General features: G+C 47.7%; 1 protein-coding gene across 1 annotated transcript in view; it reads left to right on the forward strand.

Moving 5' to 3' along the window:
- Positions 1–26,144, forward strand: part of CUL3 (cullin 3) — a 611,025-nt gene that overhangs the window by 538,697 nt on the left and 46,184 nt on the right. The window lies entirely within an intron of this gene.

The raw sequence follows: 26,144 nt of genomic DNA on the forward strand, positions 1-26,144 counted from the left end.
ACTTTGAGATCTGGCTCCTGAGGTCTTAGAATTCGGTTACCTTAACCTTCATCCTGACTGTATGAACGTCATTAAAGAAGCTAGACGTCCCACCACTACAGCCTGCTATGCAGCCAAGTGGAAACGTTTTGTGATATATTGCCATAATAACATCATTCCCCTAGACGTGTCTATCCAACACATCATAGGTTACTTACTACAACTCCAAAGATACAACTTAGCCTATACGTCTATTAGGCTACATCTTGCTGCCATAGCGGCATATCTACAAAATAAACAGCATTTGTCACTTTTCAGAGTACCTGCTATAAAAAGCCTTCATGGAAGGCCTCAAAAGAATAATTCCTCCCAGAGTACCACCTTCACCTGTGTGGAATTTGAACATCGTTCTCACACGTCTAATGGGTCCTCCCTTTGAACCTTAACATAAATATGAGCTTCAATGCCTAACATGGAAAGTTGCTTTCCTAGTGGCAGTTACCTCTCTACGGCGAGTTAGTGATCTACAAGCACTAACTATTCAGGAACCTTTTCTGCAAATCCATCATAAGGTTGTTCTCGGAACAAATCCTAAATTCCTTCCTAAAGTCATTTCTCCCTTCCATCTCAGTCTGTAGAGTTGAACCATTTCTGCAAATCCATCATAAGGTTGTTCTCCGAACAAATCCTAAATTCCTTCCTAAAGTCATTTCTCCCTTCCATATCAATCAGTTTGTAGAGTTGCCCGTATTTTTCTCGCAACCACATAGTCGCAGAAAGAGCTCTCCATATTTTAGATGTTGAGAGCTTTGCTATATTACATCGAGAGAACACAACCCTTTTGTAAGACAAAACAACTTTTCGTGTCTTTCTCACCACCACACAAAGGCAACCCCATATCGAAATCGGGGATAGCTAGATGGATTGTTAAATGTATACAAATTTGCTACCACAAAGCAAAACGTACTTTAACTGTTCCTCCTAAAGCCCATTCTACACGAAAGATAGGGGCTTTCATGGCATTTTTAGGGAACATTCCCTTAGATGACATCTGCAGAGCAGCTACATGGTCTACACCGCACACATTCACAAAACACTATGGTGTAGATGTGCAAACAAGACAACAAGCTACTGTGGGCCAGGCTGTACTCAAAACACTATTTCAAACTACTGCAACAGATACTGGTGGTCGCCGCTAAGAAGGGGTACTGCTATACAATCTATGCATAGTGTGTAATCTGCTGCTCATATGCCTCAAACGGAATATGCTACTTACCAGTATGCATCTGTTCTGTTCATGTAGAGTTGCAGATCTACACAAGCCCACCCGGCTACCTTTATCTGTTCCAGTAAGATCTTATTTAGATACACCATACATGGGCATATTTCCTGTTTCTTACTAAGCTCCATCATTTCCCTGCTGACAAAAAACAATCTGAGGATGTAACCGATGCCCATGCGCACTAGCATCCTAAGGAGGAGTCCCCTATCTCGTGACTTCCAAAGACTTTCCAAGACAAAAACAAGTGCAAACATCCGGGCCCAACACCAAATGGCGATCTATGCATAGTGTGTAGATCTGCAGCTCTACATGCCAAGAACAGATGCATACTGGTAAGTAGCATATTCCTTATGGGAACATGGCTAAACTGCAAACGAGCAAGGACCTTTCCCCATTCAAAGAAGGATCGAAGCACGTAGATCAGATTTATCTTGCACTGAGGACATTTGGGAAGCTGTTGAACATGATGGCTTCCTGCATTCCTCCCATCCCAAACGCAAGGCTTTACATGTGACCAATAAAGGAATGGCTACAAAGACCGTATTCTCAAGCGACAGAGTTGGTAAGATCTTGTGATTGTAACAGACCGAGTACATAAGAAACTACAGTGTTCCAAACATCGCGATTGGGAGACCCTTTAACAATCTAACTCTCTGTGGGGGGGATTGTTTCTTTGTTCCTGTTTTTTTATATAAAAGTGGCACTTTCACCTTGCGCCTAACTGGCTCACTATGGCTTATTCTCATTGCGAGGTCGCCCTCAGGGATGTAGACCTATACGCTGTGTCTTTCTCTACAGTTCTCGCTCTGCCGGCGCTCTGATGTAGGCAGTAAAGCTGTGTATTTGCTTCTTTGTTGCCACATATTAATAAACATGATTCATTCTAAAAAAATTAACTGTCACCATCACAACAGAAGCCTCACACTCAGGTTGGGGAGCCCACACAAAGGAGTTAATGACCAGGTGTGTATGGAGACCCCGGGATGCAGTTAAGCACATAAACATAGTGGAACTTGTTTTGGCACTGAAGGCCTTTCAGACACGAATCATAGGAAAAGCCATACTGGTACACAACAACAGTGTTCTACCTGAAAAAGGAGGACAGGATAACACAAACTGTCCACTCTAGCACAGGAGATATGGACATGAGCCATTCAGAGGCACATCATACCAGTAACGATACACCTACTAGAGCTTAGCAGACCAGCAAGGGTTCACGAGTTGGGAGCTAAAGCAGGAAGTGGTGGGTATGATATTCAGGAAATGGGGAACACCAACAATAGACCTCTTCGTAATACAGAACACACACACTCCAAAACTTTGCAGCCATATTCCCAAACCAACAAACGTAGGGGAATGCCCTTTTGATCAATTGGTCAGGGACATTTGCACTCTCCTTTGCACCAATTGCTTTACAATGAAACTAATCTTAAACTGCTCAGAGTGGGTGAGCCAAACTTGGTACTTATATTTAATAGAACTTGCTCAAGACAAGAGGATAACCCTTCCAGAGCTACAAGACTTACTAACAATGCAGGGGAGGCACATGCTTCACCCAGAACCACACACACACACACTCAGCCTGGAATCATGGCTCTTGAGCAGTTAGATTGGTCACATACTTTTGCCAGAAAGTACAATGGAGGTGCAACCGGAAGCCAGAAGACCGCCCACAAGGCAGGACATGTCAAAATGAAAAGCATTCAAGCAATGGCACACCACAGTAGCGTCCATTTGCAACTGGGCACACGAGGCGACCGTGATAGCATACCTCACAAAGTGTTGTCATGTCTGACCCAAGGTGAACCTGGCATGCATTGTAGCATAATGCAGGGGAGTAATGGGCAGAAGTTTCTTTCAAACTCTCCTCATCAAAAGATTCCTGGTAAGGGCCAAGAGAATAGCACCATTAAGATCAATCCTTAGACCTACGTGAAAATGTTAAGATTTATGCATCCTCCCTTAGAACCAATGCACAGCAGCATAGAGTATGTTTTCTAACCTTCGAAACAGCTTTCTCGATGTCCATCACCTCACTGCGCCGGGTCAGTGAGCTGAAAGCACTTGCAGTGCAAGTACCATTCCTGCAAATTCACAAGGACAAGGTAATGATGCACACAAACACTCATTTTCTGCCAAAGGTAGTTTCAGGCTTTCACGTCCATCAATGCATACTCTTACCTCCTTTATTCCAAAAGCCAAAGTCCAGGGCAGAAAAGGCTGTACGTATGATAGATGTTCAACCAGATTCAAGAAATGAGACCATCAGAAAGAGTAGCCAATTCTTTGTCTATTTCAGTCACGCCTCCAAGGAGACACCAGTAAGCAAAACAACCATAGCAAGATCAATAGTACAGCCAATACAAAGATGCCACTTGTTAGAAATGGAGTCTCTAGTTGGCAGTCTGTATGCACCCTGTCCACGTAGGGACCCTCACTCTAGTCAGGGTAAGTAAGTTACACAGCCAAAATAACCCTGGTTCACCCCCTTGGTAGCTAGGCAGGAGCAGTCAGGCTTATCTCAGAGGCAATTTGTAAAGTATTTGTACACACACACACACAGTGTTGGACCTATGTCTTAGGGGTAGCTTGACCTAAGGTCAACAGGCTTACATCTCCATCAGGCCTCTCGTGCGTGCATCCTACTCAGCTCGCAATCTTGCGCAGCACCACCCAAAAAGGACACTACACCGTTTAAATGTAGAAGTTACTAAAAACTTTATCTCAATTTGTTTTCATTTAAAACATGTTTCAATTAGACCTTACAACCTGCACAATTTTCAGTACATTTTCTTATGAATGTTTCTCTTATCTAGCGGCAAAACCCATCTTTACAATACATATAAACTTTTCATTCAATGTTTAAAGACTTAACCCACTGTCTCTTTTCAGACTGGCATTCCCAGGTATGTCTTGACCACCCAACATGAAACGTTATTTCCAACTTGGCACCCCTTTACCACCTTCCCTGGGGCCTATGCACAGCACCTGAACTTTAGGATGTCTCCCAGCAGCTTAATTACATATCATTTACTATTGCCTTCCTTTATAATCATGGTAACAGTCCTGGCAGTTAGAAACTAATAAACATTTCAAACATTTCATTTCATCACAATAATGCATAGGCTTTAATCTCCTCGAGGTCTGTGCGTGTTTCTTAAGGGTCTCGGCTTCCCAGAAAATAGAAATAACAGGGGTATTTATAACGCACCCTAAGCTCAACTGTGGGCCTCGCAGAACTCTCTCTCCCCCTCTCCTCTCTTCCAGGCCCTGCTTACGGTACAGTCTTGATTTCCTCCGTGCTCGGTGTCCCGTCGGTACTGGAGCTGCTGTCCCCTCACACCATGGGAGACAGACCCGTTCCTTAGCGCGGAATCCTTTCCCCAGGGACGGCGGGTATCCGGGAACTTCTCAGAGTTCCCGCCCCACTACTGCTGGAACAGTGCCTCACTCCGAACTCCCACAGAGTTCCCGCCCCACAACTGCTGGAACAGTGCCTCACTCCGAACTTCCACAGAGTTCCCGCCCCACAACTGCTGGAACAGTGCCTCCCTCAGCTACGGCTTCCTGACAGCCAGCCGCGGTGAACTGAAGTGGGGGCCCTGGAGGTTTCTCGTACTCCTCTCCAAACACCAATGCACAGCGCAGTCTTCCTCACTCACGTCGGCGAAGGGGCGGCGTTTCGGCCCCTCTTCACGTGATCGGAGGACGGACCCGCCCCTCCCTTCCTCCGGCTTCCTGAAGTGACTCTCCTCACTCTGTCAGCGGCGTCGCCGACCCCCTGCTCTTCTCCTACTTCCGCCCACGGGGCACCACAAGTCCACCCAAAGGACCACCAGACACCCGACGATCCCGGGGTGGCGATGGGGTCCGCTTCAGGGAGGAACTCGTCGCAGGTATTTTACAGTGAGGGGGGGGGGGTCTGGCGCTGCACTTGCGCTACCGGGTAGGCTCCGGGACAGTTAGACAGAATGGCTTAGTCCTCTTGCTACGGCTGCGGTCCGCTCCTCAACAATTAAAGGTAAAGGAGTTACCGCCAAGGCCAGTCTACTTGTCAACGAGAGGCGACCAGGGAGGTACTCAGAATAAGTTGGTCCTGGGCCACAAGGCTAGTCCCCCCTCCATGGGCTCCCGCCCTTGATGAAAATTCCAGAACTACGATACTCCTCCAGTTCACTGCCTACTCCCAGGGACCGGTCGCAAGGTCAGGGGTGATGTCACTAGGTTCAGGACTCTGTGCAGATCCGTGGACCTGTCTGTTCCCCTCTAAGTACAACCACCTCCTCACACAGGCGCCTTACTCCTGAACCTTCCGCAGTTCTGACCTCTCCTAAAATGGCCGCCCTGCTGTCACCTCTATTTATCACCTTGGACCTGACTTGCTAGAGAGGTCCAGAAGGTTCTAGAACCTCCCATAGCAGTCATGGTCCAGGTGCTGAGGTGACAGTTGGAACCACCATTTTGCGAATCTCACCTTCCTCGCCTATTTACCTCAGTGGAGCACCTTGCGCCTCTCCCTCAGGTAGTGAGGGTGAGGCGCCCAGAACCTCTACATCAGTACCCAAAAAAAGATTGGTAGACAGAAAAAAATTGAGAAGGGGTCAGGGGACAAAAATAATAAATAAGGAGGGAACTGCCAAAGGGCTGACAGGTCTAACACACAGTAACAGTGAAAACACTACAAAAGGACTCCACAACAGTTTAGAAAAATAGGCAATATTTATCTGAGTAAAAGAAGACCAAAATGATAAAAATCCAACATACATAATTAAAGATATGAATTTTGCAAGAATAAACTTAAAATTACAGTTCCTTGAAGCTGATAGCGCCAGCTGGAGCTATCGCAGCGTCGTAAATAAAACCAATCCAACAGTTAAGTGATAACTGCGTCACAGACCCGCAAAACAGTAGCTTTGTGGCAGAGTATGCCAGTTCCTCTGGAGCAGTACTGTCAGGAGGCCCACCTCCCAGCAGCTCTGACTCAAGCTTAATTGCACAGAGGATCAGAGTGGCTAGACCTGGGGTGGGGGGTGGGGGGGGGAATTAGAGAAAGTATTGCGGGGAGGGGGATCTGGAACAAAATGTTGGAATCCGTTCATTTTGTTATGCGTTGTATTCTAAGCTCAACTAACAAATATTGCCTGTGAAGGAAAGTATTATATTAGGAAGGTCTCTCCACAATGTGAATACTTTAAATACTGCATATACTCAATCACCGGAGTCACAAGCGGTTGTAATACAATTGTTCTTCCACTATTTGAATGCTGTTTGTAGTGAAGTCCCTGGGGTTCATACATTATGAGGTTCTTAAACAACATCTGCAACAAACAGTACTCTCTATGAAAGCTTTATATTCAGTCACTTGGAATTCCAGGATGCAAGACCAATAAACATATGCAGCAATAAATACTGTCCATTCAGGAGGTTATTATGAACCCAAAACACAGTGTATCATTGAGGATTAACTTGAATACACTTACTCACTACAATGCTTGTGATTCTCAAAGCTTGGTTTGTTATGCAAATTGCCCAGAAAGAGTGCTAGAGTTCCAATACTTGTACACGTCTAAAATATATAAATTTGCCCAGGAGCCGCTCCCACAGAGCAGTAAAGATTGACCGAGTTCCAGCACTCGGTTCACATTTTTAATGTGCTGATTTGCCCAGGAGCAGCTCCCATGGAGCGGTGAAAACTGACCACGTTCCAGCACACAGTACAAAGAAATACCCCCTGTCCAAGCAAAAGAAGCAGGCTTGATCCTACCTGCTCTTAAGTTCAAAGATCAAAGGCCTACCGATCTCCGTAGGCCGAAACAGACAAGCCGCATGTCTTTGAAGCTTCACTGCATCCAGCGCGCTTCAGAGTAATCCGAAATTGACCGCTGAGCGTAGCAGTTTTTTTTTTTGTTGTAAAACATTTTTTATTGAGAAAAAAGAAACCAGCATCAGCAATAGCGTTACAATGCAGAAGGAGCAATACAATAGGCATCAGCGGTACAGTAGGTAATATAATAATGGATACATATGTATGGTGGAAGGTCTAGGGTGACTGGGGATCATCCCACACAGGGGCAAGTGGGGTTGACAAATTTCTCCCCGATAGGAGTTCCACAATCCCCACACTCGAGACCATTTTTTTGGGACATCCACGGGACACATATACAGTCTTTTCTCTAAACATAGCCCAGTCCATATCCTTCTCCCAATCTTGTGCTGTGGGCGGACCCGCCGCCCCCCACCGCTGGGCAATATTTCTCTTGGCTAGCATCAGTCCCAGCGTTACCCACTGCGTGAGGCAGACATTCAGGTCAGTCGGCTCCCATATGTTTAGGAGACACCTCCGGGCCTCCACCCGGAGTTGCACGGTCAAAACCGTATTAATAGTGTCATGTATTTCCCGCCAGTAGTGTTGGATAAGTGTGCATTCCCAAATTATGTGAAAAAAGGTCCCCAGCTGGCCCCAGCCCTGCCTGCAAGCGCCCTCTTCTACCCTTCCCATTCGCACCAGCTGAGGCCCGCTACGTACGTACAGTGAAGGATTTTTAATTGGACTAGACGGAAATGAGCTGATATTGTTTAACTCTAGGAGAAGAGACCGCCTCCTGCCACTCCTCGTCATCCATTTCAATGCCATCCCTGATGCATTTTTCTCGGAGAGCCTGGAGAGGATCCGAGCTGTTATTGACCAGTTTTTTATATATCAGGGAGATTGTGCTGTTGGGGAGATGGCCATCCAGCACCCTATCCTCCAGTGGGGAAGATTCCGGCAGCGTGGTCCCGGGTTGTAAGTGCATGCGAAGTGCGTGTCGAACCTGCGTGTATCGGAAGCGCTCCGATTCGGCCAAATTATACTGCTGCTGCAGCGCTGCAAAAGGCTTTATCTGATTTGTCCCACAAATCCCCAATATTTACGATACCTATGAGATCCCATTTGTCGAATCCCTGCACTTCCATAGCTCACCCAATTGCTCAGAATCCCATAACGGTGTTGCAAGTGTCAGTTTTCGCCTCCATCCCAGACGATTGGTGGCTGCATGCCAAATGTGTACTGCATGCTTAGTGGGGCCCTTGAGGGAATAACGTCGAGGGTTAGAATAGAGGGCTCTACCAAAGGTCTCTCCAGAAAGGAGCCACCTGTCCATGTTATATCCCGGATCGCAAGGCTGGGCATAGGTGCAATGGTTGATTGAGGACAGGTGAGCCGCCCAGTAATACAGTTGTATGTCAGGAAGGCTAATACCTCCGTCATACCAATTTAGGGTAAGTTTCCTGAGAGCAATGCGGGGTGTACCGTTCCACAGGAGGTCTCGTTGAAGACTTTCGACCTCTCAGAAATAGGACTTCGGTATCGGGTCCATGGAGTTCTGAAGGGCATAGAGGAATCAGGGTAGGGACATGTTAAAAAGGGTGTCCTTACCCAGCAGGGAGAGAGAGAGTGACTTCCACCTGGCGATGTCTTTACGAAGCTGAAGCAGAGGGGGCTGGAGGTTGCGGGAAAAACGAAGAGAGGGGTCTAGAGAAAGAAAGATACCCAGATACGTGAACCCCTCGGTACATGTTTGCAGTGGGCACCCACGTGGTGTAATCGGGGGCTCACCCGCCACCACGAAAAGGAGGGATTTGCTCCAGTTTATGGAGTAACCGGAGTACCGACCGAAAACCGTGAAAATATCCAAGACCACTATCGGAGATCTCCTTGGGGAGGACAAATATAAAAGGATATCATCTGCGTAAAGAGAGATCCTGTCTTCTCAGTCCGAGGACCGACGCATACCCCTGACCATCCGGTCCTGGCGTATCCATGGCTCCAGCGCTAGGGCAAACAGCAGAGGGGACAGGGGGCAGCTCTGACGGGTCCCTCTGCCCAACTCAAGCGTAGCTGTTTTCATAGCGTTGTTCCAAGATGGCAGCCGCCAACAGATGCCAATGATTGATGTCACTGAAACTAAAAAAAAGGACACCATTAGGAAGGGAAATGAGCAGTGCCATGTTGAGTGGGTGAATTCAGTTTTATCCCAATAACATCCCTACGAGTGCATTCTGTCATACAACAGCACATAGATAAGTACAAAATCTTATGTTTGTTTCTTCTGCTGCCACAAATGCATGCTTTTCCTCGGCAGCTTGTTTTTACAAGAATGCGTTTTCATGAAACATGGCATCATGCCATGTAGACATTCTCGTGGGTATCTTCGTGGGCAAAGGATTTTGACGCTTTTGAAGTAAAGAGTCCTCGGGGACCTTGCAATGAAATCTGAAGATGGGGCATTGCCGGTGTCAGTTCCAAAAGTCTGGCAGAAGTCGTTGAGGCCTAGGAGTCATACATGCTAGGGACTGAATTCTGCAATGTTGAGGTCGGGAGTGCTGGCGGGCCGGGGCTCCGTTTTCGTCACGGTCAATGCATCGTGCTTTTCACGAGTGGTGACCACAGCCTCTGTGACGGCAGCGGCACAGCGTCTGTGCTAAAGCGCTGTCGTTAGTAGACCCTGGGCTGTGATGTGAGACAGTGTGATGCATTATGCTCCTCTGGAGCGGTGCCCTCAGCCACAGTGCAGACAGTGACGCCTGAGACTAGGTCTGAGTCGATTACACTGTTGAGTACACCAGGGGCTGCGACTTCATTGAGGTGATGGGTCATGCTCTTCGCGAGCGGTGCTCTCTGCTTTGGTGCAGACAGCGGTGTCTGACAGCGTGAAGCTGTGTCGTAGGTGAGGCAGGGGTCTGCATTGTGCTCCTCACGAGCGGTGACCATAGATTTGGTGCAGGAAGTGGGGTTGGGGGATGGTGTCTTGTGTGCTTTTCCGGAGGTTACTGCACAACCACTCAGTTCCAAGGGCCCAGGACTGGTTTTGGCACCACTTGGCAATGCAGGACTCACAGCAGAAGGGTCCCAGTGCTAGTAACAAGATGTGGATGAAGTCTTTAATACCCATGAGACTGCACAAAACAGAAGCAGCAGGCCAGCACAGCAAACAGCAAAGTGGTAGTCCCTCCTGACTGCAACACAGCACTTCTTCCTGGCAGAACGTCCTCAATCCAAAAGTGTTCTGAAGTTATGGTGTCGCAGTTCCAGTAGGTAAACGAGTTTCAAAGCAAAGGCTGAGTCCATGAAGTTCCAGGTGGCTCAGAAATCGACCATTACTACTACTTTTTCATCCAGTGATTAACAGGTTTCTGAAGAGCCTTTCTCATCTCTTTCCTCCTCCCCCCCCCCCCCCCCCCCCCCCGTGGGACTTGAGCCTTGTGCTCACTTATCTTATGTGTGCTCCCTTTCAGCCACTACATAATTTTCTTCGTCGTCTCTTCACTTTGAAGACTGCTTTCTTGCTTGCCATCACCTCTGCTCGCAGGGTGAGTGAGCTTCAAACCTTATCTTCCAGTCCTCCCTTTCTTGCTGTCCATCCGGACAAAGTAGTACTCCGTACTCAGGCCTCTTTTCTGCCCAAAGTGGTTACCTCTTTCCACATAGGTCAGACCATCACAATACCCACCTTCTTCCTGCCTCCGCACCCTTCCAAAGAGGAGGAGAGACTCCACCGTCTGGACCCAAAACATGTGCGGTCTTTCTACCTTGACCGTACAAAAGATTTCCGGGTGGACGATCAACTCTTCGTGGGTTATGTGGGCACCAAGAAAAGTTGGGCAGTGCACAAGCGTACTATTTCTCGATGGGTTGTGCTATGCATTAAGATTTGTTATTCTTTGGCTAAAAAGGAACCTCGAGTAGGACTGTGCTCCCACACTACCGGGGCAACGGCAGCTACTACTGCTTTGGGACGTGGAGTTCCGCTGGTTGACATCTGCTAGGCAGCCACAGGGGCACCCCAAAACACATGTTTGCAAAACAATACTGCCTGGACTGCCAAGTCCGGAGAGACGGCTTTTTTGGCAGTTCTGTTCTCCATGACTTTCTGGTGTCAATTTGGTTTGCAGACCCACTTCTGGGGTGGGTATTGCTGAGTTATCTATTCTAAGTTAAGGAATCTATAACTACGGTCTCTTTCAGATGAACAAGTTACTTACCTTTGGTAACAATGTAGCTGTGAGAGACATTAGTAGTTATAGATTCCTTACCGCCCCACCCATCCTCCCCGTTCTGCGAACTGACTGCTAGGGATAGGGACTCCCTTACAGAGCCCTGGTTATGTGCGGCAGTGGTCAGTGTCTTGCATGGCTCTGCGCTTCTGGCGTGTAAAGTCGTGTCAGAAGTGACAGCGTGCATGGGTGGCGTCTAAGATACCGCAACGTCATAACGGCGACCACTACGCCAACGCTGAACGTGAAGTCGACCGTCACCACCTACCGACGCACAGGGGTACTGCTAAAGAAAATTCTTTGGATCCAGGCTGACGCCTGGGGGTAATTCTAAGGTAAAGAATCTATAACTACTAATGTCTCTTACAGATACATCGTTACCGAAGGTAAGTAACTTGTTCTTCAAGGCAATCCCCATGTTACCCTATGGTAGAGATGGTCCTTGCAGTAGGGAAAACTAAATTAGCAGTATTTAACTATTAGGACATGTAAAACACGACAGCACATGTCCTACCTTTTAAATACACTGCACCCTGCCCCTGGGGCTGTCTTGGGCCTACCTTAGGGGTGCCGTAATAAAAGGGAAGGTTTGGGTCTGGCAAGTGGATGCACTTGCCAGGTCAAAATGGCAGTTTAAAACTGCACTCACAGACACTGCAGTGGCAGGTCAGAGACGTGTTTGCAGGGCTACTTATGTGGGTGGCACAATCAGTGTAGGCCCATTAGTAGCATTTGATTTACAGGCTCTGGGCACACCTGGTAGTAAATCAAATATCCCCATCATGAATAAACCAATACAATATAGACAGAAAGAATATTCACTTAAGCACTAGTTAGCTGTGCTTAAGTGCCCAGAGTCCTAAAACCAACAAAAACAGGTCAGAAAAATAAGAGGAAAGGCAAAAGTTTTGGGGACAACCATGCAAAAAGTGCCAGGTCCAGCACGACTCAACAGTGGGAGTTGCCCTCGAAAAAAGGACAATAGCCCATTCAACAAGGAAAAGAAAGGGAGCAACCCTCGCAGTCATCGCCAATGTCTCCATCGAGGATATATGTAAGGCAGCCACTTGGTCATCTAGGCACATCTTTACCAAACATTACTGTGTGTTCATTAAAGCCAACAAGGAAGCACAGATGGGACAGAGTTCTAAAGCATCTGTTTGAAAACATAACCTCATGGTAGCCTGACCTCCCAAGAGAGTATACAGAACTCCTAAAAAGTCTGTGCACAGCATGTGAATCCAGAAATTATTAATGCTGCAAAATATCAGTTAAATACCGGTAGGACTTTTTGCTGCTTGAAGAGTTTCTGGCTTCACTTGCAACTCGCCATCCTCCCAAGGATAAAAGACTTTGCAGCAAAAAGAGGATCAAGAAAAATATCGAAAGATGGCTACCATGTACAAAGGATTCTCAGAGGTACAGCCGACGTCATCAAGGTGGGACCTTCAGCCAAATTGTCGAGGTAAAAAATAAAAATAAATCAGAACGCAAACTCTAGATGGTGGAATAATGCTCAGCGTGCGAATCCAGAAACTCATCAAGCTGCATAACTACTCCGACTGGTAAGTAACCATTACATTCCCACAGCTCCTCCGGACAGGGAGTCTAAGAGGATTTTAGCGTTTGGAAATCAAATGTTCTCTTTGGCCAGACTTGTGCTGAGCTCAGTCAATGTAGCCTAATTATTGGGACGATACACTACATACTCTCTAGAACATCTCCAGCAAGATCTTACCAGCAGTCCTAGAAGACCATAGGGCCACTTCGGCTCAGACCATTCAAGATTGTCAAGCTGCGGCCAAATACGTCATTCATGTTGGCCTTCATACTGCTGATAGTTTGGGAAGGGCCGTTGGCACCACTGTGGTGATCTGCCATTCTTAAATGCACTCAACAGAAATTTCTGGAAATGTACAGGCCTTTCATGGATATGCCTATTTAGTGCATAATCTAATTCTTCCTTGCAATGTTTCAAAGAAAGTAGTCATTGCACACTTGCTTTTGGCCTTAAATAAAGTTTTCCTAACTTGAGCTAAGATAAGCACATCCGAACCCAATGGCGGAAAAAAACAGTCTGAGGATGGAGAGGATGCCCATGCGCACTGTAGTCCAGGGGAGGAGCCACCGATCTCGTGATACTTCGAAGACTCTTCCAGGACAACAATATGCAATCATCCGGACCCAACACTAGGCGGCGATCTATGCACAGATATGAATGTCAGCAGCCCTACATGCCAAGAACAGATGCATACTGGTAAGTAGCATATTCGCTACTCTAAGGGGCGAGTGTCTGAAAAGTTACTGTGTTTGCTTTGTTCACCATAAGTTGGCAGGGTATGCCCAGACTTGGGTCCCTCGCTCCCTTTGCAACTGGATTCAAGCTTGCCTGGCTGGGGGGTTACATGGAAACCGGTCCCAGGATGCTTGTTTCCGGTTCAGGGAGGTCCTGGCCTGACAGTTCGGGCTGGACTGTTCCCATGAGGAGCAGGGTCAAGACTGATTTACATATGTCTGAGTCTGAACTGGGGTGGCGAATTGAGCAGAAGAACGATGATGGATTTAACCCAGATCTAATAGTGACTGAGGTGAGTGCGTGAAAAGTTTCAGCACTCCGTCCAACATCTTATTGTGTTTGTACTCTGAGTTGGTATATAGGAAGTGTCAGCCTCCAAGCCACTGCTGCAGGCCCTCAAAATCCTTTTTATGTCAGGGGCGTGGATCTGGCAGGCAATGCGCAGACCTACAAGGGTATCAGTCTTCCCAGTACTCTTAGCCTGGTTAACAGCCATCAAGCTTTAGCTTCTCATCATAGGCACAAAACCATCCTGTTGGGGGCAGGATGCAGCATTTTCCCCCAGGATGGCAATCCAGTCCATCTAACAGATGGGTCCTTCAAATCATTCAGCATGGCTGTGCTTTACCATTTGTTTCTGGTCCGCCAACACTTCACCCACATCAGAGCGATTCTCAGGGGTAAACCTGTGCATTCTGTTGCTAAATTAGTTTTCCTTTCAAAAGGAGAAATCTAAATATTTCTGGACTCGAAAATGGAGGGGGGAGGGGTACATTTCTCACACATTCCTTGTGCTGAAGTAGGATGGGGTCCTTTGGCCCATCTTGGACACATTTGTTCAGTCCCACAGATGTTACCTGTAGTTAAAGGTAGGCCAGGCACTTCTCCAACATTGGATCTTTTATATATTCACATGCTTGAATTATTTCCCATTGTCAGGCTGGTGATACCCGGTACATTAAAATAGCCGTATACAGTGTAAAATATACAATAAACAATATAGCACTGAAACAGTACAGTATGCTTAGTAACATAGACCTCATTTGAAAGAACCCAAACTTCAGCCAATGAGGCGGAAGCGCAAGCATTCCTACTCCTGCCATAGGCCACAATAGCTCTGATTTCTACTGCATGTTAGGTGTAAGGGAGTCCCCTGTCAGAGCTCTGCTCTAACCTTTCAGTGAATCTGAAATTGTGTCCATTTTGGTCTGCCTAAGATTTGAACCAGCTCTATCTTCAGCACTACTGTACTGAGAGATGTGTTTAGGGAAGATTCTTACAATTTCTGGACCATTTTGGTCTGACAAGCAACTGTCACCTTGGCTGACAAAGAGATCTCTTTTTAAAACTTGTTTATCGTGTGTCAGCATGAACATTTCCACTGATGACCCACATTCCAAGTGTATTTGTCTTTATTCTAAGCATAAGTCAACGGGATACACGTTAGTCTTTCTCCACAAAGACTCTTAAGGGCAGAGAAATGAGGTTGGCATTATTTCTTATGATTGAAGTCAATTTTCCTCCTCCTAAAGGAGATGCCCTCTCTTCAGTGGAAGATTTCGTGAGAAGTATCCCCACCTCCCCCCCCCACACCCTCAGGAAGGAAACCTTGTCGACGTCATGACCGTCAGCGTCAAAGACTTTAACTCCTTCGACAACAAAGTTGCTGTCAATGACACCTCAGATGTCGAGCATGCCATCGATGACGACAGCCATACCATCAACGATGGTAAGTAAGCCATTAACTGCATCACCGTTGGGAAACACGTAGTTAATAAAAAAAATATTGGAGGACATCGTTTTTCACCTTCAAACGATGTGCCTCCAGTACAATTATTTCAATCAGATCAAGAATAGGAGGCTAGTGATTATGCCCCACTGACAGCCCATTGCAATTGGGTGTGAGATATGTCACAGATTTTGAAGAGGACACAACAAAAGATGAGTCCTACAGCGAATTTGTCAGCAGAGTTACAAGTCTGGAAGGCCGCAGCAACCATCTAAAAATCCTAACATGGGGTTGCCTGTTGCTCCCATCTCCTCAGCCGCACCTTTACCAGTTTCACCCCCTAGGCAGCCATTACTGCTTCCTCCTCCTCCAAAGCCAATGGGATCAGCACATGGTGAAGACATAGAGGATGTTTACTCTAATGGTCCAACTTATTCTGATATAAAAGGAGATGAAGGTGACCTGCCACCAGACGGTGGTTGAAGGGATGACCATGGCCGAGATTGCATGGTCTCAGGTGAAAAGGATGTGCGATTTCCACAAGATGCTACAGATGGGATCTCTAAACTTAATTCTTTTATTGAAAGAGCTGTTAAGAAATTCATCCTACCAATGACCTCTGTATATTAACCATGTTTTCTATATGACTTTAAAGAGCAACATTGGAAATATGTTCAATACATACCTATTCTTGATTGTCTGGTCAGAAGGTCTGAAATTCATGAAGACACCGCTACCGTTCCAGCTGTGATACCTAGTCTGGAAAAAAACAGAGCCTCAATTCAGCTCCAGCTTTCTTCACTGGTCATACTAAACTGGATTTGGCAATTGCTTCAGCCGCTCAGAGAAGAACCAAGACTCCGAAAACACCATCATCTAGTCCTCCAGAAAAGGATAGCAAACGTATTGACAATCTAGGCCGGAGAACTTCCTCTATGTCAACGACCTCGATTAAGACAGACAATGCCCTGGCGATTGTTGCTTCTGATGATCACCAGATGCGGCATGACCTAGCTTCATTACTGAATCTTATCCTTATGATAAGGAGGAAACGGCAAGAGCTTTCCTAAAGGAAGATAAACTAACCTGTTCTTTCATTATTGACTTGACAATAAATGCTTCAAATACTAGATTTCGCCATTTGGCAGGAGGATATGTACTAAGGAATTGAAGGCTGGTTGAAATCCACATCTTTCCGGACGAATGTCAAATCTAAAATCCTAGACATGCCTTTTGATGGGATGACTCTTTTTGCCAAACAGATCGATGAAGCTCTTCAAGGCCTTAAAACCTCAACTGATACAGCAAAGGCATCAGAGCTGTTGCAGTATTGCAGATTTAGGACATCTACTTTTCGAGACTCACGAAGATCATAACATTTTAGAGCAGGATCCAACCAATATGGAGGTCAAGGACGCCTTATTAGCCTCAAAGACAGTCTGGATATGATTAACGATATTCCTTTAATCGAAACCAAAGGCAAACTTACTGAAGCTTTTCAGGAAGGGAGAGAGGTTCCTCAAAAGTACGAACCACTGATAATCAGAAGATAGTCTGACTCCCAACTAGTTTCTCTTTTCCGTCTGGTCCTCAGAAGTTGAGGGAGGTGGGGGATTTCCCTTTTGCTCCCGTAGGGAAGAATATACATTTTGAGAAATGGGTGTTATAAATTATCCAGCCAAGCCATACCTTAGAGTTCATCCTGAGACCCCCAGTTTGTCCAAGAAATGAACAACTTCATTTGAAGGAGCTGCAAATGAAAATTCTCATGCTCCCTTCCAATATATCCATTGGAACTTTCCCAAGTCACAAAGGAATCGAGGGTTTATTCCTGGTTCTTCCTAATAAAAAAGAAGACAGATGAATGGAGACCAATACTGGACCTCAGAGTTGAATAAGCTTCTGAAGAAACCGTCATTTTGGTTGCTCACTCTGCAAGAAGTCCTCCTGATGATGCAGGAAGAGGATTTTTTTGACCTCCTTGGACTTTCGGGATGTTTACTTCCACATACCCATTGACTGAAAACACATCAAGTTCCTTTGATTCTCAGGAGCGGGTCAGCACTACAAGTTCAAGTTGCTCCGTTTTGGACTCAAATCGATGCTGAGAATATTCACTAAATGTCTCACTCCATTTGCTGCTTTTCTTAGGAGAGGTGGTCACCAGGTGTTCCCATACCTGGAAGACTAGTTAGTCAAAGCACTATCTAGAGAAAGAAAAAGCTTTCACAAATCCTTGCATCAATCTGTCCTGAAGACTAGATCTCAATTTGAACTGGGAGCAATCTTCGTTGGTACCCCAAACAAAGATCTAGTTTCTGTGAGCAATACTCGACACACGGCAGAAAGAATGAACGTTACAGTCCGTGTCACAGACTATGTCTGGAAAGCAAACATTCAAAGTGAGGCAGTATAAGTCCCTGATGGGTATGGTGGTATCATGTTTTGGTCTCATTCAGTTTTGCAGGCTTCATATGAGACCTGTCCAGCAAGATCTGGATTTGCAATTGAAACAGTTGGAAGGCATCACAAGGTTCTTGAAACAATCTCGGATCTGGCGGAGAATCCCCAAAAACCGTAAAAGCAGATCTCTTTCCTGCCAATAACAGAAAGGTTATTACTCACCATGGATGTGTCCATTAACGGATTTGGAGCCCACCTTCAAGATCTTTCAATCTGAGGCCTTTGGTCAGATGCCGAGAAGAAGCTCCACAACAATGTGTTTGAACTCCACAGCGTAAGACTGGGTTTACAAGCGTTCCTTCTCAGATTGGCAGGTCAGCCGGTCCTAGTCAGACCAGACAACACAACATCTGTATTCAACAAAGCTAAGCAAGGAGGAACAAAGGTCTATGATCCTTTCAGAAAAAGCTCAGCTGCTGTGAAACTGGTCCAATTCCCCACAGGATAAGATGCAACTTTTATCGGAGCTGTTCTGGACACACTGCAGTTTCCTCCCGAGCAGCAAGTCCAAGATATTCAGGCTATGATACAGATGTTGCGGCCTCTATCCTGAATTTCAGTAAGACTGACAGACTGAGGATGTTGGGCTTCATGGCCTCATGCAGCCTTCTTGCCATGCATGCCCATTGGCATATCACGGCTATGCAGTGGGACCTGAAGTTCCAGTGAGCACAGCATCAGGGGAATCTCTCTAACATGGTCCAGATCTCGGAGGGAACTGCAAAAGACCTGCAGTGGTGGCTAGCCAACTGAGATTGGATCAGTGGCACAACCCTGTCCCTTCTCAACCAGAACTCACAATAGTGACAGATAAGTTACTTCTGGGTTTGGGGTGGTCATCTGGGAGAGGTGGAGATCAGAGGACTCTGGTTTCTAGAGAAATCCGGACTCTACAGCAACCTGTTGGAGCTCTGACCGATCTGGCTGGCATTGAAGGCTTTCTTCCTTCAATAAGGGGAGGGCTGGTACAGGTGTTAACAACAGCACCTCTGCCATGTGGTATTGCAACAAACAGGGCGAGGTGGGGTTGTGAACCCTTTGTCAAGAGACGCTGTGCTTCTGAACATGGCTGGAACATCAGGACATATCCCTAGAGGTTCAACACCTGGCGGCCTTTCTGAACACTAGAGCAGACAAACTCGACCGTTGATGCCCTTTGTATCATGAAAGGCGTCTCCATCCATAGGCGGTATGAAGACTCTTCCAAGAATGAGTAGAACCTTGGCTGGATCTCTTTGCCACCGTCGACCTCGCAATGTCAGCAATTTTGCGCACTGGCGTTTCCAAGGCGGCTCTTGCTCAAAGGTGCTCTTCGTCTCAAGTGGAACTCGGCCCTTCTGTATGCCTTCCCAACAATGCCACTCCTGCCCAGAGTTCTCAAGATCAGGAATGTCCGGACCCAAGTCATTCCTGTGGCTCTAGATTGGGCATGGAGAGTCTGGTAACCAAGTTGTTGCGCATGAGCACGGGTCTTCTGATGAGACTGCCTCTTCAAGAGGATCTTCTGTCGCAGCAACAGGGCAGGGTTCTGCACCCGAACCTGAGAACGCTTCGACCTGAAGATTGTTCAACTTAAGTTTACAGTTTTTGACCTTCTGCCCGAAGTCTGCAATGTTATCTTGGCGTCCCTCCACAAAGACTGTAAATACGCCTGCCGTTGGAGAATGTTTGTGGCATGGTGTACAGGTGAATGAATTGATTATAAACAAGTTTGTCGAAGGTTTTCAGCATAGGTTTCCACCATCTCCTTTCATTGTCCCACAGTGGGACTTCATCTTAGTCCTCACATTTTTGATATGTGCTCCCTTCAAGCCGTTACAAAACTGCTCTATCAGGCTCCTTACCATAAAAATGGCCTTCCTAGTGGCAATAACATCTGTTCGGAGGGTCAGTGAGCTGCAGGCTCTGTCATCTCTGCCTCCGTACCTTACCATCTACCCAGACAAACTGGTCTTTCGGACCAGAGCATCCTTCCTACCATCACCCTCCCTACATTTATTCTCCGCCTCACACCTCTAAAGGAGAAAAGAGACTCTGTCAGCTGGACTCAAAAAGAGTGTTGTTCTACCCTGACTGCACAAGTGTTACGGGTGAATGATCAACACTTTGGTGGGTACGTCGGAACCAAAAAAGGAAGGATGGTGCACAAACAGACCATCTTGTAAAGGATAGTGTGCTGCATCAACATCTGCTACACTATGGACAAAAAGCAACCTCCTTAAGGTTTGCAAGCTCATTCCATCAGAGTCAAGGCTACAACTACTGTGGTAGCTCACAAAATACCTGTCCTGGATATCTGTCAGACAGCAATGTGCATACGTTTATGAAGCACCACTGCCTGGACAGCCAGGGCCAACGAGATGAGTATTTTTGCCAGTTTGGTCCTTCAGGAATTTCTAGTCTAATCTGTGTCGCAGCCTCCGCTCTGGGGGAGGTTTTGCCTGGGTGTCTATTCTAAGGTAGGGACTTCTAGCCGTACATTACTTATCAGATGAACAAGTTATTTATCTTTGGTAACGAGCAATCTGATAGAGACATTTAGCAGCAGATTCCTTAACTTAGAATATCCCCAGGCGTCAGACTGGATCCGGAATTATTTTTGCAGCAGCACCTCTGCGTGCCGGGGGACAGTGCCTCACGAACCCGCCCTGACATCGTCCACGTACGTGACATCAGCGAGGTCATAAAAGTCCCTCTCGGCGCGCTGACGTCAGTTTCCTTCTTTCCCGTGTGCAACGCGGATCCGGAGTGAGCGGTTCCTCTGGCCTGTTTACAGGCCCTTTTTTGATGCTTTGCGTCTGGAACATTGTGCGATGCCCTCGTGCTTTAAATCCTGTACTGCCTGTTCGCGGCAAATGTTCGTGATGGACCCGCATCTTATCTGTATGTGGTGTCTGGGCGAGCACCACGACTCCACGGACTGCAACGCCTGCCAACACCTCAAGCCAAAGTCCCGGCAGGAGCGGCGGATGTGGCTTTTTTTGGCAGGGCTGTCCCGGTCAGTCTCTTCTCGTCCCACGGCCTCTTCAACGCAGTTCCGCCGTCGATCGCCCTCTGGGGCCCGGAGCAGTCGTTCGCCACTTATTGGTAAGTTGTGGTGCATGTCGCCGAGGTCCTCGACCTCATTTCATCTGTTGTCCGGGGCACTGGTTCCCGGAATATTCCGGACGTGCGCACCCGACAGTTATCCCCCCTCTATCCGGGTGCGGGGGCGACTCGGGCCCAAATGGAGGCCTATGCCACGGCTTTGCAGGCCTCCCTTGGGTCCTCTCCCTTCCCTGGGGCGTCCTCTGGCCTCTGCTACCTGTGGGGTCCCCGACGGACTCACCGGTGGGTTCGCCCCCTGCGTCAAATGAGCCCTTGCCCTCCAGGGACGTCGGAGATGTGGTATTGTCCTGGCCCGGCCGGGTCCCTCTCTACTATCCATATGGTGTCGTCAGGGTGCGGCCCAGCTGCATCTCCCTCTACGATCCATTGTACCCCTGCCGCGCTGCATAGTCCTGTGGGGCTCCCTGTTGCAGGTGGTTGCTGGTGCTCAAAGCCTCACTTTGTGCACGCCTCGGCCTTCTGGGCAGGCAGCCGCCTGTCCGGAGCCGGGGTCGGTGCCGTTCTGGCGCCGTCGACTCTCCTCCCAGGCTCTGCCTCCGCTTCTTACTCTGGAGTTGGAGCCTGTTGTGGTTGAGGCTGAGGCGGCACCAGTGCGGCGCCGAAGGCTTGCCTCCCCGGCTCCGCCTTCTTCGGAAGGAGGGGCTTGTCGCCTCCCCGGCTCTGCCTCCGCTTCTTCCTACAGAGTTGGAACCGATTCTGGTTGAGGCTGGGTCAGCGCCAGAGGCTTGTATCCCCTGCGCCTTCTCCTTCTTCGGAAGGGGAGCTTATCGTGGATTCGCGCCTACTAAAGTAGTTTTGGCGCCGCATCGACGCCAGGTTGTTGACTCTTCTCCGGAAGCATCCGGAGAGAGTTTGACATCACCCTCCCGCTCGGCGACGCCGGATGTATTCTTGCCTGTACCTCCCTTAGAATATGTGGATCCGGCAGGAACCTCACCTCCTCAAGAGCACCCGGCAGGCTCCTTGCCTCCTCGAGCCTCATCAGGACCCCCATTCGTCAATGAGACTCCCCCCAGTTGGGCATTGGCCGCACCCTCACTGTCTTGGGAGGGTTAGCTTACAGCCCTCACCTACTGATGAGCTACTATCCCCTCCTCGGAGGGCTACCGAGGCTGGTGCGGCTTTTCTCAGAGTGGTCTCTTTGGCCACTCTGATTTTGAACATGCAACCCCCTACAGCACCCTTGTCTGTGGACCCTTTACTTGATGTCCTTCACAGTGGGTCAGGGAATGTGGAGCCGCTTCTGCCCTTTGAAGCTTCTCTTTATGATGCCCTTTTGGGTACCCGGGTTCAGCCAGATTCCGGTGACCCGGTGGCTCGTTCGGTCTTGCACCGCCACCGTCCTGCTCCACATGATCCGGTCTGCTTATTTGTGCATCGGGACGTGCAGGGGTTTGTTTTGCAAACTGCCTTCCCTTCCTTGTCCCGGCTATTGCTTCCTCCCTCCTGGGAGTCCAGATGGCTTGAGTCATGGGGCCGGAACATCTTTGCCTCCACTAGTGCTGCACTACGGTCACTAAATACAGTGTGTGTCCTGGCTCGGGCTACCTCTGCCCTGTGGGACTCTGCAGAGTCTTTGCTCTCCACCAGCACTGAAGGCGCTTGTGTTGACCTACTTCATCTTCTCCGGGATGGCGGTGACCTTGCTGAGTTTACGATCTGCTCTGCCTCGGATACTGCTGATTCCTCAGGCCTGGCTATGGCTGGTTGTCGCCTTGCAGCGCCATGCTTGGCTACGGGATAGCGTCTTCCTGGAAAATATCCAGTAGAGACTTGTTGATTTACCCTTTGATGGGGTTTTATTGTTTGATGCACATGCCGACTCGGCTGTTCAGCGCCTCCTTGCGGGCTTTCGCCCCCCTTAGGCCTGTGTTTCTCAGGCGTTTGTTCTGGGGGTGGTACCTTTTCATTTAGCATCCTTTTGATGCGTTGTTTTTTAGGCTGATAGTAAGCCTCAGGTCTTCCTTTTGCATAGTCGGAGGGGATTATCCTTTCATTTAGCATCATTTGCATGCATTATGCGTTTTAAACTGGCGGTTAATCTACTGTGGCAGTGTTCCACAGATTGTTCCTCTGACTGTGGCTTGCCCTAATAAACGTGTTCCCCGTTGTTGGGGTTTGCATACTTCGTGTGGGGTACTTGTTTGCTAATATATAGCTCTGTTTATGTCAACTGGGCCTAAGAGTTCCTTTGGCCTCTAAGCGTCCTCTGATCTGCCGTTGTACGGTGCTCAATGTTGTGCCTTGGCGTCATCTTCTATACATCATGGGTCATCTTGCTTATTTGCTTCATTCTCCTCCTTCTGAGGTTTTCGGAGTGTTCATCACACATTAAAGGCAGCTTCCATCTTCCTCTTCAGCCATGTTGCATAGTGGTGGCTAGTTTACCCGTTTTTGCTAAATATACATATATCTGTAATTAAATATATATACAAGTTCCATGGGTACTCTTCTTCCTAACTCTTCACCTCTCTTCGAGGCTGCAAGGTCTGGTCCAAAGTCTCCTTGTTTCAGGGAGCTTTTCAGTGATGCATGCGGCATTACCATTAATGCACTTTTTGCATTTGTTTACTGGGGTGGTTTCCCAGTTTTACACTGCTCCCTTCTTCGTGTTTAGTTACTGAACGATTCTCTCTTCTGGATAAGGGTTACTTTCCTTCCAGACGGAGGGTGTGGTCTGAAATTCTGCATTATTCCTCCTTTTCTACGCCTTAGTACTTTGGTGCCTCTGCTGCACCTTCCTACGACTGTGCCTCCATCTTTAAGTTCACCCTATATTATATCAGCTGGGCATGCGGGACGGCTCTTTTAATGTCAGTCGTCCTAAATCTACACCCTGCATATCTGTATTTCGTGTGTTGGTTCTTACCTTGGTCTTACCGCTGCCTGTCGAGCAGCCTTATGCTTATTTTAGCTACGCCACCTTATGGTCTCTGTAGCTGTTTGCTCTGTGCATGTTTCTGTGATGGCCTGCATCAGCGTGCTTAAGATTGTTACTGTTTGGCCCTGTTTCCCCTTTTGGAAGTGGGTGTGAACTTGGCGTGTTTCTGGTCTCCGCCTGCAATTCTAAAAACATTGCTGTGTTCACATAGTGCGCCATTACGTTGAGAGCGGTCCTTCTTCCTCTCTCTTTCTTTTGTTCTGGTTTATGGCTGGTGCCGTTTCTACCTCTCATGCTTGTACAGGTATGGTGTAGCACCATTATGGCATTTTTGGGATGTCTTGCATCCCGTTATCTTTTGCTCTTCCGAGCTGTATGGGTTGCTGTCTGGCTGTTCCGCCACAGCCTTCCCCATTGTCCGTCACTCTATTGCCGGCTCAAATGCTTGGCGCTTTCTGTTGTTCGGTCGCAGACTCTCCTCCCCTTGGGGTATGGCTGTGGTATCTATTCTAAGTTAAGGAATCTGCGGCTAGATGTCTCTATCAGATGTACGAGTTACTTACCTTCGGTAACGATGTATCTGGTAGAGACGTCTAGCCGCAGATTCCTTAACACCCACCCAGCCTCCCCGTTCTGCGAGGACCTTGCCAAGTGGGGTTCTCCGCTGGCCCCTTTTTCAGTTGCCATTGTTTTTTCTCTCATGGGTGCTCACATTGTTGCGTCTCTTTGAGATTTGCCATAATACAGCTGACTCCCTCTCAGAGGTTTCTGTTACCATAATACTCCTGCTGCCTTCCCTCCCGCCTTCTCTATTGGCTCAGGTTCTGGTCTCTTCTACAGTAGTCTTCTTTGGGGATCTGTTGACCTCTGTTTCAGACCTCCATTACTAAAGGGGCAGTGCCAGTCTTTTCATACCTTCCTGCGGTGGACTGTTCTCTGTGCTACGTTCTTGCTAGACGACAGTTCTACATGGTACTGACAGTCTATTTCTGTCTGTTGTTATGCATGGTAATAAGTCTGTCTGTCTGTTGAGATCTTCTTCCCTTGTTGCACTTGGGAAGGGTCTTCGCTTAGCTTGCGGGGTTCTTTCTCACAGTTTTTTCACTTATATGTAGGCCGTATCAAATTTGGTTTTTTACGATGGTGTCTTGCACCATCCCCCTTTTTTATTAACGGATTGATGACACAGACACCACATTGAGCCGCACAACGCTACCTACTGCCACTCAGGGGTTCAGCTCACGAAAATTTTTCGGATCCATTCTGGGACCTGTGCATTATTCTAAGGCAAGGAATCTGCAGCTGGATAGAATCTCTACCAGATAATGCACTACCAAAGGTAAGTAACTTGTTCTTTAGGTGGTGGGTGGGTAACTGGGTAGTGGTAGAGATTGCTCGTGGGTACTGTCTTTAACTTGGTAGATGTGGAAGTGTTGGACATGGGTGACTCCATGTTCGGATCCTTTTTAGGTCTCGCCTTGCTATCGCGCAAGCGATCGCAAAGCGAGACTATTGTAAGCGGGTTTTAAAAGTGCTCCCAAAAAGCGGATTGCATGGCTAGCACGCGCACAATCACGCGCATCGTGCCGCCATGCAATACGCTTTTTGGGAGCACTTCAAAGGGTCCGCTCCCCCGCCTGGAATGCGCTCCCCCACCCCCAAGCGCGTGCGCCACGCTCCGCCGGGCTTGTCTTGTTTCTCTTATACGCGGCTTTGAACAAATTGTTTTCCAAGCCTCACTTTCAGCCCTGAGCTCCACCTCGGGTCAAACGTAACGTATTGCAGCCTGCAAAACTTCTCTTCAACAAACAAATTAAGAACGGAGTTACCGTGGCTCGCTCTCTAGTCATTGTCACACTGTCACTGACTCTCTAGTATTTATCTTGTGTATATTTAATTTAGAGCATTGTAACACTGCTGAGCCTGTTGTTACAGCTCAGTCTACTCTCCTCTTCCTCAGGCTACGATGGACGGTGCCGTGGCGGTGGCCTAGCTGGGCTGCAGCAGTAGTGAGACAGCACTTCAGCACGGTGCTGTTGTATCAGTAGTCCTTTCTCTGTTTCCACAGTTGTGGCTCTAGGTGATGTGAAGCTGGAAGAGCTGTTTCCCTTGTTTGAAATGTAGCAATTACTTCCATCCCGTAACTGTCCAAACTTGAACAAGGGGCACTAACTGCCATCTGTAATAGTTGAGCTGTTATTTTCCTGGCTTTTATGCATAGTTGAGAAGTTATTAGATTGCGATATTTTTGGATGTTTTAAATCTAGAAAAGTCAAAAACAAGTTACAAAAATGTCAGGATGGGCCAGTTTTCAAAAATGGTAGTGTATTTAAATCATGACTTCTGTATTTTGAGCCTCTGGGTGGCCTCT

Source organism: Triturus cristatus, chromosome 11, assembly GCF_964204655.1.
Source record: "Triturus cristatus chromosome 11, aTriCri1.1, whole genome shotgun sequence".
NCBI lineage: Eukaryota > Metazoa > Chordata > Amphibia > Caudata > Salamandridae > Triturus > Triturus cristatus.